At 36.2% G+C, this 22338-nt stretch overlaps 2 pseudogenes; both read left to right on the top strand.

The window, feature by feature from the left end:
• The first annotated feature begins 703 nt into the window (after window positions 1-703).
• LOC149199014 (UDP-glucuronic acid decarboxylase 2 pseudogene) lies at window positions 704-4131 on the top strand (annotated as a pseudogene).
• A 312-nt stretch (window positions 4132-4443) lies between these two features.
• Window positions 4444-10770, top strand: LOC149199013 (UDP-glucuronic acid decarboxylase 4 pseudogene; annotated as a pseudogene).
• Window positions 10771-22338: the final 11568 nt, after the last annotated feature.

Below are 22338 nucleotides of genomic sequence, written 5' to 3'. Positions count from 1 at the left end.
GAAGACAGGTCTTCGATGAGTGATCATCTGTGAGCGGAAAATAGGGTTGGCGTGGTTTCGTCGCAAACAGTCACGAAATTTGGCGCGGCTTTGAGAGATATAAAAAGTGCTATTAGCGCGGAAAATCAAGCCTTAGTCACACCAATTTCGTAAGATGCATCGATTTTGTTTTCCACGCGGGTATTTCCTTATCGAGAAGCGCCAACCTCTTTTTCTGTGGAAAATATGCAATTTTTAGCAGATCGGAGTTGCCTGGTGGTGGCACATTGAAGTTCCTGATCTACTCGGTGGCAGCAGATCGGATTTGCCCGGTAGTGGCGCATTGGAGTTTCGTATTTGTTCGGTGGTAGCAGATCGGATTTGCCCGGTGGCGACGAATTTGAGTTCCTGATCTGTTCGGTGGCAGTAGATCGGATTTTCCCGGTGGTGGCGCATTGGAGTTCCTGATCTGTTTGGTGGCAGCAGATCGGATTTGCCTGATGGTGGCGCATTGGAGTTCCTGATCTGTTCGGTGGCAGCAGATCGGATTTTCCCGTTGGTGGCGCATTGGAGTTCCTGATCTGTTCAGTGGTAGCAGACCGGACTTGCCTGGTGGTGGCGCATTTGAGTTCCTCATCTATTTAGTGGCAGCATATCAGACTTGCCTGGTGGTGGCTCATTGAAGACTTATTCATCAGAGGATCAGAAAGTTTATCAGTCCAATATGAATAACAGTGATGAGTACTCTCTTAAGCTAGAAAAGACGTGGTTTATTATCAGGCCAGTAGATTATTTGCTCAGGGAGCAGCGGCTGCTGTTTATTTTGATAGGAATCGCCATCACATCGACATTCTTTATCCTTCAGCCTATTTTTTTGGCTTCTAATGTCAATGAAAATGGAAGGTTTGTGCCCGACAAACCTCATCGGGTTGTTTATGAGACTCCTATTTCTCGGTTTGCTCAGTATCATTTGGGTTCGATGGTAAATTCGGGGGCTAAAGTGCCCCTAGGTTCGAAGAGAAACTCCCTGCGAGTTGTCGTGATGGGTGGAGTTGGCTTTGTTGGTAGTCATCTACTTGAAAGGCTCATGGCAAGAGGCGATAGTGTTATTGTTGTCGACAATTTCTTCACAGGAAGGAAGGAGAATGTTTTGCATCATTTTGGCAATCCGAGGTTTGAACGGATAAGGCATGATGTTGTGGAACCCTTCTTGTTGGAGGTTGATCAGATCTATTATTTGGCTTGCCCTGCTTCCCCTGTGCATTACAAACACAATCCTTTAAAGGCTATCAAAGTTAATGATGTGGGAATCTTGAACATATCCAGACTTTCCAAGCGTGTTTGGGCACGTTTTCTGCTTACAAGCGCTAGTGAGGTTTATGGAGATCCTCTTGAACACCCTCAAACTAAAGATTACTGGGGCTCTGTTAATCCCATCGGAGTCCGCAGTTGCTATGATGTGGGTAAGAGAACACCCAAAACTCTGACTAGGGGAGCAAATGTTGAGGTTCGGATTGCTCGAATTTTCAATACATACGGTCCGCGAATGTGCCTTGATGATGGTCGGGTTGCAAGTAATTTTGTTGCTCAGGCTTTGCGCAAGGAGCCTTTGACAGTCTATGGAAATGGGGAACAGACACGGAGCTTCCAATTCGTTTCTGATCTGGTTGAAGGCCTTATGCGACTTATGGAGGGTGAACATGTTGGTCCTTTCAATCTTGGGAATCCTGGGGTATTTACAATGTTAGAACCAGAACAGGTTGAAGAAGGAAAGGATGACTCTAACAGTGATTGGGACATTCCATTGCTAATGGAAGAAAACAGTAAGGAAGATGAAGAGCAAGAGCAGAAACAAGAAGAAGAAGTAACAGGAAATGTAATCAATAATGCAAGCCTAGAAAAGGCTGAAATAGACAGATTTGAGGTAAGTCCCCTACCAAGGAGATCAAGATAGGAATACTCGATTACCTTCTAAATTGAAAGACTATGCATTAATGTCAAAGTTTTTAAACATTGTAGAACCTTCAAATTATGAGGAAGCAAGTAAATCTGATGCATGGAGGGCTGCAATGTATGAGGAAATAGAATCAATAAACAGAAACCATACTTGGGATTTGGTTGAATTGCCTGAAGGTAAAACCCCCATAGGATGAAAATGGTTGTATAAACCAAAAATAAATGCAAATGGGAGTATAGAGAAACTTAAAGCTAGACTGGTAGCAAAGGGTTACTCACAGCAAGAGGGAATAGATTTCGATGACACCTTTGCTCCTGTAGCCAAATTAAACACCATTAGAATGTTAATTTCCTTAGCAACAAAACAGAAATGGCAACTACACCAGCTAGATGTTAAGTCTGCATTTCTGAATGGTGACTTGAAGGAAGAAATTTATTTAGTACAGCCTGAAGGTTTTGTGAAAAAGGGGCAGGAACATCTTGTGTGTAAATTGAAAAAGGCACTTGATGGTTTAAAACAGGAACCCAGGTTGTGGTATGAGAAAATTGACTCATTTTTTGTACAACATGGCTTTCATAAGAGATTGAATGATCCAAATCTGTATACCAAGTTTAATAAACAAAGGCAAATTATTTTGATTCTTTGTATGTAGATGATATGATCATAACAGGGAATGCTAACAATCTGATCAAAGAAATCAGATGTCACAAGTGTATGAGATGGAAAGACCTCAGAAACCTTCATTATTGCTTGGGATTGGAGGTATGGAAAGACACTAGACAAACCTTTCTTACTCAAGGGAAGTATGCCAGAAGCTTGCTGGAAAAGTTCAGAATAGAGCAGTGCAGATTAGCAGCAACACCATTACAACAGAACTTAAAGTTGAGCAGTGACGACAGTACTAAAGAGGCGGATGCAACAATGTATAGACAGCTAGTTGGCAGTTTGATATATCTTACTACAACTAGACCAGATTTGACATATTCTGTTAGTGTGTTGAGCCAGTTCATGTCAAAACCACTCGAAAGTCACTGGGTCGCAACAAAAAGTGTGTTGAGGTATATTAGTGGTACTAGTAATTATGACATTTTGTACACTGGCACTTTTGATGTTATTCTAGCCGGTTTCTTAGATTCCAATTGGGCAGGTAACTTGGATGATCGAAGATCTATCACAGGTTACTCATTTAGCATTGGATTCGGGGTCATAGCATGGAGTCGAAAAAAGCAGAGCACTGTAGCTTTGTTTCATCGAGAGAAACTATAGTCAAAAGAGATATGTGTTGAATATTGTAAAACTTGTGATAACATCACTGATATTTTTACTAAGCCTCTTGGGCATGTAAAGTTTGAATTGTTTAGAGGGATGCTAGGAGTTCAGGATAATCCTTTATCCATTAAGGGGGGGAGTTGAAAATAATTAATATTATTTTGTATTAATGGAGAAATGGTTACACAAGTTGTAACGTATCTCCTTAGTTTAGGATTTGTTCCTAGAGTTTAGGAGTTTGGTTGCAACTTCCTGATCTCTAGTAAAGTACTTAATGATGTAATTGCTCATTTGATGTAAGTAGAGTGTACGGAGAGAGTTCTCTTTGTTTGAGTGCAGTCTCCAGGTGCAGTACTCACCTGTGAGCTATAACTCTTTCTTTTTCAATTCAAGTCTAATTTTTATCTTGGTATCAGAGCACAGAGTAGGGATAGCCTTAATTACTTTTTTTAGGATGCATCATTGATTACAGAACTATAGTCGCGGTGGAGTATATAGAAGCATTCGTAGAATCAGGTGGACTGCAGTAACACCTGAAGACAGGTCTTAGATGACTGATCATCTCTGAGTAGAAAATAGGGTTGGCGTGGTTTCGTCGCAAATAGTCGCGCAATTTGGCACGGTTTTGAGAGATATAGAAAGTGCTATTGGCGCGAAAAATCAAGCCTTAGTCGCGCCAATTTCGTAAGACGCATTGATTTTGTTTTCGACGCAGGTATTTCGCCATCGAGAAGTGCCAACCTCTTTTTCTGTGGAAAATCTGTAATTTTTAGCAGATCGGAGTTGCCCGATGGTGGCGCATTGAAGTTCCTGATCTACTCGGTGGCAGCAGATCAGATTTTCCTGGTGGTGGCGCATTGGAGTTCCTAATTTGTTCGGTGGCAGCAGATTGGATTTGCCTGGTGGTGGCCCATTTGAGTTCCTGATCTGTTCGGTGGCAGCAGATCGGATTTGCCTGGTGGTGGCGCATTGGAGTTCCTGATCTGTTTGGTGGCAGCAGATCGGATTTGGCCGGTGGTGGCGCATTGGAGTTCTTGATCTGTTCGGTGGAAGCAGATCGGATTTGCCCGGTGGTGGCGCATTGGAGTTCCTGATCTGTTCGATGGCACCATATTGGATTTGGCCGGTGGTGGCGCATTTGAGTTCCTGATCTATTTGGTGGCAGCAGATCGGACTTGCTCGGTGGTGGCTCATTGAAGACTTATTCATCAGAGGATCAGAAATTTTATCAGTCCAATATGAATAACAGTGATGAGTACTCTCTTAAGCCAGAAAAGATGTGGTTTATTATCAGACCAGTAGATTGTTTGCTCAGGGAGCAGCGGCTGCTGTTTATTTTGATAGGAATCGCCATGACATTGGCTTTCTTTATCCTTCAGCCTATTTTTTTGGCTTCTAATGTCAATGAAAATGGAAGGTTTGTGCCCGACAAACCTCATCGGGTTGTTTATGAGACTCTTGTTTCTCTGTTTTCTCAGTATCATTCGGGTTCGATGGTAAATTCGGGGGCTAAAGTGCCCCTAGGTTTGAAGAGAAAGTCCCTGCGAGTTGTCGTGACGGGTGGAGTTGGCTTTGTTGGTAGTCATCTACTTGACAGGCTCATGGCAAGAGGCGATAGTGTTATTGTTGTCGACAATTTCTTCACAGGAAGGAAGGAGAATGTTTTTCATCATTTTCGAAATCCGAGGTTTGAATGGATAAGGCATGATGTTGTGGAACCCTTCTTGTTGGAGGTTGATCAGATCTATTATTTGGCTTGCCCTACTTCCCCTGTGCATTACAAACACAATCATGTGAAGACTATCAAAGCTAATGATGTGGGAATCTTTAACATATCCAGACTTGCCAAGCGTGTTGGGGCACATTTTCTGTTTACAAGAACTAGTGAGGTTTATGGAGATCCTCTTGAACATCCTCAAACTGAAGCTTACTGGGGCTCTGTTAATCCCATCGGAGTCCGCAGTTGCTATGATGTGGGTAAGAGAACAGCTGAAACTCTGACTATGGGAGCGAATGTTGAGGTTCGGATTGCTCGAATTTTCAATACATACGGTCCGCGAATGTGCCTTGATGATGGTCGCGTTGCAGGTAATTTTGTTGCCCAGGCTTTGCGCAAGGAGCCTTTGATAGTCTATGGAAATGGGAAACAGACACGGAGCTTCCAGTTCGTTTCTGATCTAGTTGAAGGCCTTATGCGACTTATGGAGGGTGAACATGTTGGTCCTTTCAATCTTGGGAATCCTGGGGTATTTACAATGTTAGAGCTAGAACAGGTTGAAGAAGGAAAGGATGACTCTAACAGTGATTGGAACATTCCATTGCTAATGGAAGAAAACAGTAAGGAAGATGAAGAGCAAGAGCAGAAACAAGAAGAAGAAGTAACAGGAAATGTAATCAATAATGCAAGCCTAGAAAAGGCTGAAATAGACAGATTTGAGGTAAGTCCCCTACCAAGGAGATCAAGATAGGAATACTCGATTACCTTCTAAATTGAAAGACTATGCATTAATGTCAAATTTTTTAAACATTGTAGAACCTGCAAATTATGAGGAAGCAAGTAAATCTGATGCATGGAGGGTTGCAATGTATGAGGAAATAGAATCAATAAACATAAACCATACTTGGTATTTGGTTGAATTTTCTAGGTAAAACCCCCATAGGATGAAAATGGCTGTATAAACCAAAAATAAATGCAGATGGGAGTATAGAGAAACTTAAAGCTAGACTGGTAGCAAAGGGTTACTCACAGCTCACAGCAAGAGGGAATAGATTTCAATGACACCTTTGCTCCTGTAGCCAAATTAAACACCATTAGAATGTTAATTTCCTTAGCAACAAAACAGAAATGGCAGCTACACCAGCTAGATGTTAAGTCTGTATTTCCGAATGGTGACTTGAAGGAAGAAAAATATTTTGTACAACCTTAAGGTTTTGTGAAAAAGGGGCAGGAACATCTTGTGTGTAAATTGAAAAAGGCATTTTATGGTTTAAAACAAGAACCTAGGTTGTGGTATGAGAAAATTGACTCATTTTTTGTACAGCATGGCTTTCATAAGAGCTTGAATGATCCAAATCTGTATACCAAGTTTAATAAACACAGGCAAATTATTTTGATTTCTTTGTATGTAGATGATATGATCATAACAGGGAATGCTAAAAATCTGATCAAAGAAATCAGATGTCACAAGTGTATGATATGGAAAGACCTCAGAAACCTTCATTATTGCTTGGGATTGGAGGTATGGAAAGACACTGGACAAACCTTTCTTACTCAAGGGAAGTATGCCAAAAGCTTGCTGGAAAGGTTCAAAATAGAGCAGTGCAGATCAGCAGCAACACCATTACAGCAGAACTTAAAGTTGAGCAGTGACGATGGTACTAAAGAGGCAGATGCAACCATGTATAGACAGCTAGTTGGCAGTTTGATATATCTGACTACAACTAGACCAGATTTGACATATTCTATTAGTGTGTTGAGCCAGTTCATGTCAAAACCACTTGAAAGTCATTGGGTCGCAACAAAAAGTGTGTTAGGTATATTAGTGGTACTAGTAATTATGGCATTTTGAACACTGACACTTCTGATGTTATTCTAACAGGTTTTTCAGATTCTGATTGGGCAGGTGACTTGGATGATCGAAGATCTATCATAGGTTACGCATTTAGCATTAGATCCGGGGTCATAGCATGGAGCAGAGAAAAACAGAGCACTGTAGCTCTGTTTCATCGAGAGAAACTACAGTCAAAAGAGATATGTGTTGAATATTGTAAAACTTGTGATAACATGGCTGATATTTTTACTAAGCCTCTTGGGCATGTAAAGTTTGAATTGTTTAGAGGGATGTTAGGAGTTCAGGATAATCCTTTCTCCATTAAGGGGGGGAGTTGAAAATAATTAATATTATTTTGTATTAATGGAGAAATGGTTACACAAGTTGTAACGTATCTCCTTAGTTTAGGATTTGTTCCTAGAGTTTAGGAGTTTGGTTGCAACTTCCTGATCTCTAGTAAAGTACTTAATGATGTAATTGCTCATTTGATTTAAGTAGAGTGTACGGAGAGAGTTCTCTTTGTTTGAGTGCAGTCTCCAGGTGCAGTACTCACCTGTGAGCTGTAACTCCTTCTTTTTCAATTCAAGTTTGTTTTTTATCTATCATTATAATATTTTGGTATTTTTTTGGAACTGTTTTGGATAAGAGTGTTCTAATTTTAAATTTAGTTTATATAATTTATTGTTATTAATTTGGATTATAAGATTTAATTAGAAAATTATTAATTTATTATAAACCTTAAATATTTATCTATGATGTTCTTAAAATTACTAAATTAAAAAAAGAATAATAAATTATATATATATATATATATATATATAACAATAATTATTAATTTTGGAGTTTTATTTCACTTTATTATGAATATTATAGGTTTTGTTACAATATCATGGTTCAATACTATGGTTTATTAATACTAGATGTTCCAAAAATTATAACTCATTTTATAGGACACGTATTTATAAGATTTTTTTAAATTTATAAATTTAATTGAAAATACAAAAAAATGCATAACTATTTTGGAAATAAAGAATATTGGCATTTGATTTGTGTATACTACTAAGAATATTCTAGAATATTTTATGAAGTTTAAATCTTGGTCATTCACTTCATTATTGTTAATACTTAAATTAAAGTTTTGGAAGTCCAATTCAAATAAGACATGTTTATCAGCATAAAGATTAGTGCAACCATATAAATTAAATAGTTGGTAAATCCATAATAAGGATCAAAACAGTTACTTCAGACATAGGAATAACTACTTTCAAAAACAAATCTTAGACTTTGATTTGCGTCTACTATTCAGAATATTCTAAAATATTCTACCATCCGCCTAACATGTATTGATAATTAAATTAAAATTCTAGAAACCCTTTCTGAAAATAGACATGCCTATGTTCCAGTGGTCTAAATGTAGTCTCAAATAAATGCAGAGTATGAGGGAGTTATAGTGTCTACTATACCTTTAAATGTTGATTGAATTAATAATAAAAACTTAAAATTAATAAAATTCAATTTGTTATATTATAATTTTGTTTTTATTATTTTAATATACATATCACATTAAAATATATTACATATAAATAGTAATTACAAATCAAGATTGAATTTACCATATAAATTAAAATAATGATTTTCGAACCATAGTTAAACTTAATTAATAAGCAAATATAAACTTAATACTTACAATATAACATGATTTTGGATTCACCCCACTTTACCATAAATATATTAATTTGTAAATAGGCTTTGTTACAATATTATGAACCACATAACTTGTAAATAGGCTTTGTAGCAACCTTCATAGTCACACAACAACGCAACACATTTTACGTTTCTCCATGGTGTATTCAACGGCTGCAAAGAATGTGACATCAATGGCAACCCGAGGTACCTAAATGTGGGTTTTATATAAATTCTTCAATTAAACATTCCCATGGTGGTGTTGGAGTGAGTCAAAGTCCAAATTTGAGCAGAATCCTTGCCTTTGTTTTCTAACCACTGCGAGTCGGCCACATTGTGAACTGTTTTGATAGTGAGATATTTTTGTGTGCAGCGGGTATACCATTTGATGCGGGTGGTTTGGTGTTCACATGGTCACAATACTTGTGGGATTTTGGGTCCCACTTCATCTTAGTGATATTATAGCCTAGGAGCATGTCCATTATTGATTTTAACACGTAAACTGCAGTGACATCGTTTTTTCTTATACCGGTGTTACTGGAATTGAAAAATGACACTAGAGGTTCTCATTGCTCAGTTTCGTTGTGTAGATGCTTCTCATATCAAATCAAAATCAGAACTTGTGTACAAATGAGTTAAAATTCCACCTTCGTTGTAGTTCACGTTTTCCCATGGTGCGTTGGAGCCAATCAAGTCTAGATGTGAGTACATTTATCGCTCTTCTTTCTTCTGTTGGAATAATGTAGAAATGATATGTCCAGATAGAGTTTATGAGTTGTGTTCTCATAGTTAGTGTTTGAGTTTATCTGTCATGATTTGTGTCTTCATAGTTTGTGTTGTGAGTTGGTCATCCTAATTATTTGGATCTAAATTGTCCTAGAAGCTGCCTATGTGTGCCTATATAATGTATTGGTTGTCCAAGTTGTTTGTTTATATCTAGTGAGACTTAAGATCTCAGAGAAATAGGGTTTAGATCCGTGAAGGCTGTGAGATATTATTGTTACTGTGTTGCTCCCAAGTTTTTGATGTTTTGGTTGAGAAAAATCGCTGAAGTGTTCCTTGTCTGCAGTGTTCTGTACAATCAAACTTCAGTTCTGGTTGGCTATCTGCAACCATTGTGTGCAATCTGAATCTGTAGGTGGGATGTATTAACACGCCTTGTCATAGGTTCCCTATAATAGTTCGGTTCCAGGTAGTGATGTGTAGATCAACCGTAGACACATTTGGGAACTCTTCGGTCAATCAAAACGGAGCAGATGGAAAGTGGAATAATAAAGTGAAGCATGCCGAAAGTAATTGTTGTTTTGTGAAAATCTAGTGTTTCCCTGTTGAAGAGTTCACTTTTCACCTTGAACCAATTCACTATTTTTTAAGTCACGTTCATGTATAAAGTTTTCATAAGGAAATTTTGTTTGTAAATGTTAAGTTTTTTAATGGAGAAATAAGGGATTAAACCTTTTTTTATGGTGAAAACGAATTTACTAAGGAGTTAAATATTTTCTTTTGGGTGAAAGCTAAAAATTGTGTGTATTTGATTAAAAAGGAAATTAAAATTATGTGGTAAAAAATGGAGAAATAAGAATCAATTTTGTCTTTGTTTTTTTATTGGAAGCAAGATTAAGTCTTGTTTTTTTAGATCCCATGCATTTGGTTTTGGATCTGGTGAATTTGGGTGTAGATTAGGTGACTTTTTTTTGTCATTATGTCAAATTTGTTGGCTGAAACTTATTTGAATGAGTCCACAAGGCTTAATGGAGGAAATTATGCAAATTGGACATTCAAGGTATTAACAGTTTTAGAGGGAAATAATTTGTGGCCCATAGTGAGTGGGGTGGAGCCCAAACCCACTGGTGTTGCAGCTATTCAAGATTGGGAAAAACGAGAAACAAAAGCAAAGACATTGCTACGAATGTCAGTTAAGGACAACATCATTCCTCATATTAGGGATTGTAAAACATCTAAAGAAACATGGGATGTTCTCAAAAACTTGTATGAAACATCTAATACTAACCAGATTTTGTTCTTGAAGACCAAGCTTTTGTTAATTAAAATGGAGGCCAATGAAAGTATAAGAAATTTTATTTTCTGTGTCAAAGAGCTAAGTGATAAGTTTGGAAACATTGGTGAAAATGTGTCCAATACTGACTTCGTCACCATCACATTAAATGGCTTAGTGCAAGATTATCAAATTTTTGTTTCAAGTCTTTTAGCTAGAGAGAAGCCTTCGATTTTTGATGAACTTACATGTATTATTCTACAACAGGAAGAGAGGATGAAGAACTTCGATTTGGGCTCAAACAATTCAGATTTGGCATTGGTAGCCAAGTGTAAGCAACCATACAAAGGAAGGCTATGGAACAAAAGCAATGGAGGAAATTTTTGAGCAAAGCAGAAAGGTATGGCACAATCTAAATTTCTAGTTCATGATAAGAGAAATGATGATTGTTATTATTTTGGCAAACCTGGACATCATGCTAAAGATTGCTATAAAAGGAAATATAATGAGTCTAATCAGATAAATAGAAGGCATAATGGGAATTTTGTGGACAAATACACCTCAATCAATGATGGATTTAAAAATTTCAAACTGGTTGTTTCTGATGCTGCATTGTCTGTTGAGACTAATGAAGTGAATGCTTGGTTCATTGATTATGGTGCATCACTCCATATGTCTTGTAATGAGAATTGGTTTGATGAATATCATGAGAACATTGATGGAACATGTGTTTATCTAGGAGATAATAGATCCCTTTAATTTCAAAGATATGGAATAATAGGTGTGATGTTGTGTAATGGAAAAGAGAGACAGATCCATGATGTGATGTATGTTCCTGGTATAAAAAAGAATTTAATTTATGTTTCTACTATTGTTGATCAAGATCTAAAGGTGGAATTTGTCAAATCACAATGTGTTGTTAAAGATATTCAGGAACCCTACAAGGTTATTTCCACAGGTACCAGAGTTGGAGGCTTGTATAAGATGAATGTGACCAGGACAGGGCATCAAGCATTGGCATCTACAACAATGTCAACATAAAAGTTATGGAATCAAAGGTATGGTCATTTAAATCACAATGATTTAATATTACTTCAAAGAAAAGTAATGGTTGAAGGTTTTCCTGTTATGAAGAATAATCATGTCGAATGTGAAGCATGTGCACTTGGAAAGCAACATACAGAGAAATTTCTTATACATGAAGAAAAAAAGCAAAGAGAAATACTTGAATTAATTCATACTGATGTATGTGGACCTATGCAAACTAGATCTCTTAGAGGAGCATTGCACTTTCTTATTTTTGTTGATGATAGATCTAGTTACACTTGGGTCTATTTCATAAGAAATAAAAGTGATGTTTTTTAGTACTTTAAGGAATTCAAAAACATGGTGGAAAAAAAAAACTGGGAAATACATCAAAATTCTCAGATCTGATTAGGGGGGAGAATACAAATCAAGAGTTTTTAATCAATATTGTAAAAGTCATGGGATTCTACAACAATTTACAGTGCCTCATACACCTCAGCAAAATGGAGTCGCAGAGAGGAAAAATAGAACACTAGTGGAATGTGCACGAAGCATGCTTCAAGGTAAAAATATCTCTAATGGTTTTTGGGCTGAAGCCATTAATACTGCTGTTTATTTGAAAAATAGGAGTCCAACCAAAATTTTAGATCTAAAAACACCTTTTGAAGCATTTTATCGATATAAACCAAAATTGAATCATTTAAGAGTTTTTTGATGCAAGGCATTTGCACATATTCCAAAATATTAAAGAAGAAAACTTGATGCAAAAATCAATTAAGTGCACATTCATTAGTTATTGCGATGATCAAAAGGCATACAAGTTGTTTGATCCTACTTCAGATAGATTGCTTGCAGGTAGGGATGTGGTGTTTCATGAAAATGTAGATGAAGGTGATAAAATGAATAACACATGTGTATGGCATGATATTGATTATTATGTCAAAATAGAAGCATGTTGTAAACAATAACATGTACAGGTTCAAGAGCAGGAAGCATCCAACAGTCATCAAACTCCAAGAAGAGAACAAGGGACTCCACAAAGAAGGAAGAAGGATGAAAGCAGTAAAACCCTAAGGAGGTCATCATGTCAAATTCACCCACCTATAAGATATAAATATTATGCATTAATGTCTCATGCAATGAATGTTGTAGAACCCTCAAGTTATCAAGAAGCTAAAGAATATAAAGAATGGAGAGATGCAATGAATGAGGAATACAACTCTATAATGAAGAATGACACATGGGAATTAACACAATTGCCCAAAGATAAAGTTTCCATAGGATGAAAATGGTTGTTCAAACCAAAGTTTAATGTTGATGGTAGTATTGATAAGTATAAAGCTAGATTGGTTGCAAAAGGGTATTCAAAAAAAGAAGGCATTAATTATGAGTATAATTTTGCGCATGTAGCTAAAATGAATACAATTAGAATCATGATTGCATTAGCTACAAAACAAAATTGGAAAATGCATCAGTTAGATGTCAAATCTGCTTTCTTGAATGGTGAATTAAAAGAAGACATTTATTTGATTCAACATGAAGGGTTTGTAAAGCAAGGAGAGGATCATCTTGTTTGCATGTTAAACAAAGATTTGTATGGTTTGAAACAAGCACCAAGATCTTGGTATGTGAAAATTGATTCATTCTTTCATGGAAAAGGTTTTGTGAGAAGCAAAAGTGATCCTAGCTTGTACATCAAGAGAGATGAATATGGGAATGTTGCCCTGATATCTTTGTACATTGATGATCTTATCATAACAGGCAGTGCACTCAGGTTGATTGAAGAAATTAAAATTCAATTGTCACAGGTATTTGAAATGAAGGACCATGGTGAATTGCATTATTGTTGGGGTCTTGAAATTTGGAAGGAATCTGGTAAGATAATCATCACACAAAGCAAATATGCAAAGACAATCATTGAAAGATTTCATATGTTTGAATGCAAACCAGTGTCTACTCATTTGGAACATAATGCCAAGTTGTACAATGATGATGGATCGAAATAAGTGAATGGAAATTTTTATCGTGAATTGGTGGGAAGTTTGAACTACCTCACCACTACCAAGCGAGATATAGCATATTCTGTCAGCATCCTTAGTCAATTTATGGAAAAGCCTTGTGAAATCCATTGGAAAGAAACAAAGAAAGTCCTTTGATTTATGAAGGTAACACTTTATTTTGGTATTTTTTATACTGATGAATCTAATGTTGAGTTGGCAGGATTTGGTGATTTAGATTGGGCTGGAAATCCTGATGATAGAAGATCAACCTCTAGATATGCATTCAATTTAGGATGGGGGTCATATCATGGAGCATTAAGAAACAACCAGTTGTTTCTTTGTCATCCACAAAAGCTGAATACAAAGCCTTGACCAATGCAACTTGTGAAGCTATTTGGTTAAGGAGTATTATTGAAGATGTTGGAGAAAAACAAAGAGGACCAACAAGCATCAAATGTAGCAACCAGAGTTCCATGAAGCTAGAAAATAATCCAATTTATCATACAAGAACTAAACAAATTGAAGTCCGACATCATTTTGTAAGAGAAAAGATAAAATCAAATGAGATTCATTTAGTGTATTGTAATACAAGTGAGCATGTAGTTGACATATTTACCAAGCCTCTTGGAAAGATGAACTTTTAAATATGTAGACAACAACTAAGAATTGTTGAAAATCCATTCCTCCATTAGGGGGGATGTTGGAATAATGTAGAAATGATATGTCAAGATAGAGTTTATGAGTTGTGTTCTCATAGTTAGTGTTTGAGTCTATCTATCATGAGTTGTGTCTTCGTCGTTTGTGTTGTGTGTTGGTGATCCGAATTATTTGGATCTAGATTGTCCTAGAAGCTACCTATGTGTGCCTATATAATGTATTGGTTGCCCAGGTAGTTTGTTTAATGAGATTTGAATTCACTCTTGTGCATCTCTCTGATTTTGTAATACTTTCTACCTACTAAGTTCACTGTTGGTTTGGAAAATTTTGATAGAGAAAGAGATACTCTTTGTCTGCAGCGCATATACTATTTAGTGCATGGGTTTTGGCGGTTTCCTTCAACACGAATATGTGGACCTTTCTTCATTTCATTTGGTAGGTGAGATGTGGTTTTCATCAAGTTACAAGGATTTTGGGCTTTGATTCTTCCTTGAAAAATAAAAAACCATTAAACTTTTTATTATTAAAAAGAAACCAACAAATTTTCTATTAATAGAAAGCTTTTTATATATGTAAAATGTGTCTAGATATACCTCATATTTGGTATATTCTACTAATAAATTTAAACTTGTACTTAAGTAGTAAAATAAAACCACATACAATACTTTGTACAGTGTTTATGTATAACCAAATCTACATAGTCCAAACCAAATGGAAGTCGCAAAATGAAAATTGAAGAAAAGGTGTAACATGTCTTCAAGCTCTAATTTAGACATGACAAATCTCCAAGGTCCTATGTAGCCTCTCTTACACAAGTTGTCCCATGTTAGAATTTTGTTTTGTCGTGTCAACGAACCAAAACTTTGAGTTTGAGGGGGAGGTTCCACTTCCTTCTTTTTCAGAACCAACATTGATCCCCAAAAGGAAGTTGTGCATGAGAGATATAACTATATGCCTCCTTCACCGTGATTTATCCTTGTATAGTTTTTACATCCCATAATAGGATAACATCACTTTTTGTCAAAGTGATACCTGCTAAGTATAATTTTTGAACATATTTTTCCCAAGATACTACTAGGTCACCAAAGAAACCAATATCCCATGCACGAGTCTAAGATGGTGTCATTGTGATAGGATCATAAGAGATTTCAATTTGATTTAAATAATAGATTCCCATATTATAAATACACTTGATAAATGGAGTAGACAAAGAATGATCCCCATAAAAACATTTAATGGGATCCTAACCAATCTCAACCATTGTGCTTGTTCCAATATCCTACTGCAAATTCCCAATCAACTAGTGCTTAAATTTCATCATATTTTTTCATAGATATGAAACTGAGTATGGAATATGAGCCCCTTCTATAATGCACACCAAGAATGATTATAGGTAATTTTCTTTGATGATCATATTTCATATTCTATTACCCTTTAAGGCATGCGACAACCTCTTTACCAACAAAGCCCACCCAAATTGTTTAGTGTTTCTTAAATACCATCTCCCATCCTCCTTAGAGATATTTCCTCCAAACAAACAAGATGGAACATTTTGGCTTCCCTAGACCCTGCATAAATACATATTGTTATCTAAGAGTTTATCCACTTAATGATATTCTTTGGCATCATATAAAGATCCATCCAGTAGATTCAGATACTTTTTCGAACTGACTAAACCAGTACCAATATTTCCCCATAGTTATCCATTTATGTGACCACAATGCCAACCTCTTTTCAAATTAATCGATCAACCACTCCCAACCTCTAATACCATACTTTATTGGTTTCAAAATTAAACCAAGGTACTTGAAGCCACTGTCCATTTTAGTATCCTCCACAACAATTTTTTTGCAATCTCCTATACCAATACCTTATCTAGAGTCATTGCAATCAAAGAGGATTTTGTATTGCTCATATAGAGACCACTAGCATCACTAAAGGAGAAAATAATCTAATGTAAAATATTCCATTCATAAATAGACACCTCCCCTAATATAATAACATCATCTACACAAATAATGTGTGTGATGGATATGTATTTTGTGAGTTTGCACCCCAATGTAAATCCACAAGAGTGGACCTCTAAAAACCTCCTATTCAAACCAACAATGAGCAACAAGAACAAGAGAGGGGAGAGTGAAAAACCTTTCCTTAATGCTCTTGATGCCTTAATGGAAGATGAAGGAACCCCATTTATTAATACCATAAAATTTAGAGAAGTGATGCATGCCATAATCCAACCCACTATTCGCATAGAAAGACTAATCATGTGCAAGATCATTCTTAAACATTGGTATTCATCACAATCATATGCTTTAATAAAGTCTAACTTCAATAAACACATATTCTTATTTTTTACCTTGATTGAGCACAAACATTCTTATGCAATAGCCACTGCATCCTATATAATTCAATTAGCCAGGAAAAAAAATTATTCAGGAGAAAAACATTTTGACAGAGTTGCTTTTATCTGAGATGTGATGATCATAGAAATCCATTTATAAATTTTATTGCAAATATATATGGGGCTATAATATGAGAAATCTGTAGCATTTGAAACTATGGGGATAAATACGATGAAGGTTTCATTTCAAGCACCAAAGATAGAACAAAGGGTCCTAGATTGCTCCACCATTAATAGCATATATGGACCCTTGATATCCAAGAAATCGAGAAATAATTCAACATACGATCTGTCTAGTCTTGGGCCTTTGTCCCTAGACACAAAATTTAGAACCGAAGCCAATTCATAAGAATATATTAGCCTCCCTATATAATCACTTTCAACATCATTACACATTCTTGGATATAATTGAATGTACTCCATCGATTCTCCATATCCAATCCTACATTAGCACGATATTGGTTGCCAAAAAACTCTATAGCTTCATGATAAAGTTCTTTTGTGATGTAATAAATATTCCCTCATTATTATGGAAACCCCAAATAGTATTCTCTCTTCTCCTTTCTGCGCAAAAATTATGGAAAATTTTCATATTTTTGTCTCCCCTTATAGTCCAGATTGCATGGATTTTAAGTTGTCGTTATTCGTCTTGTAGGCTTAAAATATTTCATTTATGAGCTTCAAGCTCTAGGGCCACCTTAATTTTTGATCTTCAGAAGTAGTCTAACAGAAGCATTAGATAATTCCATGAGTATTTTGTCAATGGAAATTAATTCTTTAATGTTGGAATTAATTTTTTCTTGTTCCCAATGTCTCACGAGGTGTCCAAATTATTAATTGAATTTTTCCATGAATCCCAAACAAATTTTACGAATTTCATTTCCTTGAGCCTTGAATGATTGAATTTAAAAGGTACGCCCTTCCAATAACATTCCCCACAACGTATTAGGAATATATGATTATGATTTAATAATAATGTTGGGTAAACCCATGATCGTAACAAGCCAAGACGATCCACCATATTTTCATGGACTAAGAAATAGTCCAAACTCTTTGAAGTCCCATCCACATCAGATCGTTCGTTCCTCCAAGTAGATATTTTTGGATCCAAAATGATGTCCAAAAATAGTTTTTTTTCCAAAAATTACTTTGAAGAATCCCCCCAATTGGTCCATTTTACATTTTGTGCCCCATATTTTGTTTGCATCCATGATCATGTTTAGGTTCACTGCCAAAACAAGAGAACCTATCCTAAACAAATCACAACAATTGTTGGGTCCCTATAATACTAGTGATTACCCCATTACTATTGTAGTTGTACCCCTTATTGATATTGTTGTGCCCCTATTGCCCCCATATTGTTATTACTATGCCCCATAGAATTCCTCTATTGTTATTTTTGTGGCTTTATATTATTATTGTTAGGTCGGCTGGGTTATATTGTGACTCCTTAGACTCCTATTTATAGAAAGGAGGTTTTGTCATTTGAATCATCAAAGAATTGTTCATTTATGTAATGTAAAGGAGGTTGCCCCCTCGAAGAGGCTAAATTTTAAGGCGTTGATCTACCTTTTCTATCTTTTTCTTGAGCTGGTTTCATAACATTTGGTATCAGAGCTTTGGATTCTAGGGTTTCGCTGCTCCAAACAGGTCATCGTGGAATTTTCAATATAACTTTTTTTCTACGACGTTTCAGAAGCTAAAAAAAAATCCATTTGAGAAGACATCGCGCGGAATCTCGGGTCCGAATTTCAGATATTTTTGCACCATATTTGCGGAGATATGATCTGAGGAAGTTGGTCTTTTTGCAGACTCTTGAATTACATTCCAAACAGGTGACCTGGGGAAAATCATCATAACTTTTTCTCTGAGCATTAGATTGAAATTTCGTTAGAAGGTGCAGAAAGAGGACGAACTGTAGTTTCTTGTATATATTATTCAGAGCCAAAGGACGAAACAGTGACTCGTGGCACGTCGTACAAGTTTTCTCTACTGAACTAGTCTATAATCAGGTCACTGTGGGAGATTTCACATAACTCTTCCTTGGAGAATCCAATTTGGATCAGACTGGTGGCATTGGAAAGAGGACATAGAGGGCTACCAAATATTGCAATTTCAGAACTGTATGATCTGAAGGTACAGAGATACATCAGAGGCAATATCGAGCTCCTACAAAGTGAAAAAAAAGGTGTGTAGATTCTTTTAAATTTTTTCTTAAGATTGGTTTGAAAATTTATTTTGAAGGAATTCAAAGGGATAGTAGAGCATTATTATCGGTAACTGATGCCTCGAAGAAAGAAAATGCAAACACCTAGTAAGGAACCTGAAATCTCTAGCATGAGTCATGAAGAAGAAGAAGAAATTCTATATGATATATCAAAATTACAAGAACAAGTGCAACAAGTGTCACTTGCACAAAAAGCAACATAATCTAAGATGGATGGTTTAAGAAAAGATGTAGAAGCTAAGATGGATGGTTTAAAGAAAGGTGTAGAAGCTAAGATTGATTGTTTAAAGAATGGCGTAGAAGCTAAGATGGATGGCATAGAAGCTAAGGTGAATGGCATGGACGCTAAAATTGATGGCATGGATGATAAGATGGAAGAATTGAAGATAAATATGAATAAGTTGCTATAAGAAATTGTCACTAATGGTGAAAGGGTACTAAAGGAAACTCATTATGAGAACAAACGAAATGTTAATCATGATTCCATAGACTCTAATGTTGGATCGAAGATCCACCATATTCCAAAAATCGATATGAGGAAGTTTGATGGCAAGGATCCCACAACATGGATATTACAGATGGAGCAATTTTTCAATCTCAATAATGTGCAAAACACACAAAAGGTACGTATGGCAACTTTATATTTGGAACCAAATCAGTTTGTATGGTATCAATGACTTTGCTCTCGTAAATAATTTATCACTTGGGCAATTTTTACGGAAGAATTGATAGCACATTATGAGGATACAAAAAACAACACTTTTTTTAGCCAATTGATAAGTCTCAAACAAAAGGGTTCAGTAATGGAGCACATTGAGGAGTTCCAAAAATTGAACATAAGGGTAAAAGATATTCCAGAGGAGCATAGGATTGATGTGTTCATAGGGTCTTTAAAGGATAATATCCAACATGATGTTCGCCTTTGGGAATCTGATTCATTAGAGAAGGCATTCAGGTTAGCAAGAAAAATGGAAAGATAATCAGCTCTAATGGTATGACAAAGCTTCTAAAAAAGGAACAAATAGGTGTAATTGCACAATTATGTTCGCTAGATGTTTCCACATCGGAATCATGTATTTCTCCAGATCTCCAAAAAGTCCTGGACAATCATTCCAAGGCATTTGAGACTCCCAAAGGTCTCCCACCTATGCGTGATCATGATCATGCTATTCATCTGATTCCAGGAAGTGTTCCTCCAAACATCAGGCCGTACAGATATCCCTATGTCCAAAAGAGTGAAATTGAACGTATGGTTGTAGAAATGCTAGAGGTTGGTATAATTCAACTGAGTCAAAGTTCTTTCTCTGCTCCAGTAGTATTGGTGCACAAGAAGGATGGATCATGGCACATGTGTCTGGATTATAAGGAGCTCAACAAGCTCACTATTAAAGATAAGTTTCCAATTCCTGTCATTGATGAATTACTGGATGAATTGTATGGATCAATTTACTTCACCAAGTTGGATCTTCATTCAGGATATCATCAAATCAAAATGAAGACTAAAGACATTCCGAAAACAACATTTAGAACTCATGAGGGTCATTATGAATTTTTGGTCATGGCTTTTGGCCTTACCAATGCACCTTCAACATTTCAAGGTTTGATGAATTCAATTTTCAAACCATTCCTTAGAAAATTTGTGTTAGTATTTTTTGATGATATACTAATCTACAACAAGTCTTGGAAGGATCATGTTGAACATGTTGACAGGGTGCTACAACTATTGGAGGAGAAACAATTATATGAAAAAAGATCCAAATGTTTCTTTGGAGTACAAGAGGTGGAATATCTGGGTCATATTGTATCTCATGAAGGAGTTAAGGTAGACCCTAGCAAAATTAAAGCCATTAAGGAATGGAAAATTCCCACATCCATAAAGCATCTGCGAGGATTTCTCGGGTTGACAGGGTATTATCGCAAGTTTGTTAAGAATTATGGGAGAATAGCGGCACCTCTAACAACATTATTGAAGAAAGATGCTTTTTCATGGACTCCAGAAGCAACAAAGGCATTCGAACATCTTAAAGAGGCAATGTGCCAAGCACCGGTCTTAGCTACACCGGACTTCACAAAAACCTTTATTGTGGAATGTGATGCTTCAGGAAATGGAATTGGTGTTGTTTTAATGCAAGATGAAAGACCCATTGCTTTTGAAAGTTGTCCAATCAAGGGAAAGTTTTTACACAAAGCTATTTATGAGAAGGAAATGTTGGCAATACTCCATGCACTTAAGAAATGGTGACCCTACCTAATGGGAAGACACTTCAAGGTAAAAACGGATCATGATAGCCTTAAATACTTTTTAGAACAAAGATTATCCTCTGAAGAGCAACAAAAGTGGGTCACAAAGATGTTGGGTTATGACTTTGAAATCATCTACAAAAAAGGAAAGCAAAATGTGGTGGCAAATGCACTCTCAAGAAAGGATGAAGATGTGGAAGCATTGTTGTGCGCCATTTCTATTATCCAACTAGATTGGATAAACAAAGCAAGGGAGGAATGGAAGAATGACGAAGAAGTGTGGGCACTTATTCGAAAGTTACAACAAGATTCCAGTATGTTTGATTTATTTAGCTAGCAAAATGATTCGTTATGGTACAAAGATCACTTATACCTCTGTAAGAATTCCCAGCTAAAACAAAAGATTCTTATGGAATTACACACTTCTTCCTTAGGAGGGCATTCATGATTTTTAAAAAATTACCATCGGGTTAAGAAGGAATTTTTTTGGGATGGCCTTAAATCAAATATTCAAAAGTTTGTGGCGGAATGTTTGGTACAACTACAATACCTGGCACAGACGATGTGCATTCTCAAAACCCTCTTCACAAGAGCTTTAATAATATCATACACTAATCATGTTGATGAAGAAATTGAGTATTTAAGAAAGGACTTTGTGAACATTGGGTATATGAATAAAGACATTAGTAAGACTATCAAAATAACTAGAACCAGAAAGGGGGTAAGACTTCTGATAACAATCTCCCAAGCTTCTTACAATAAGACTTATCCTACCATAACTTCAAGGAGTCAATGATAAAATAGCCAAGTTTCTCAGAAAGAAAGATATTGAAACTTATTTTAGACCCTTTTTAACTATAAGACAGAATATGAGATCAGTTAAAGAAAATCTGGATCGCCTACAACAGAAGGGTGTTTATAAAGTCATGTGTTCATGTGGGGAATGTTAAATTAGATAGACGAGAATGTCCTTCAAGATAAGACTCAAAGAACATGGTGCTGACATTAAAAATGGTAGAACTCAGTCTTTGTCAATTACAAAGCACTCAGCAAAGACATGTCACCATATGTGCCTTGAAGACACCAAGATAATCTCCAACGAAAAGCATGAGTACAAATCGAAGATCCGTGAAGCCCTTGAAATTATTAAGCATCCTCACAATTGTAATAGACATAGTGGTTTGGAGGTAAGCAGGAGTTGGATCCCCTTACTAACTGAAGACCCCATAGCTCGCAATTGTGACTAAACCGATTCCCTTCTCCACTTTCCCTTTTTTCCCTATTAATCCTCTTCCTCCTTCCCTCACATTCTTCCCCTCAAAAATATTTTCACTCCATATCCCTTTCG

The sequence above is a fragment of the Pinus tabuliformis genome, chromosome 2_1, assembly GCF_031772625.1.
Source record: "Pinus tabuliformis cultivar Carrire ecotype Pingquan chromosome 2_1, CPIR1, whole genome shotgun sequence".
Classification (NCBI taxonomy): domain Eukaryota; kingdom Viridiplantae; phylum Streptophyta; class Pinopsida; order Pinales; family Pinaceae; genus Pinus; species Pinus tabuliformis.
Note: the sequence above shows the minus strand (reverse complement) of the source record. Positions and strands in the feature narration are given on the sequence as shown.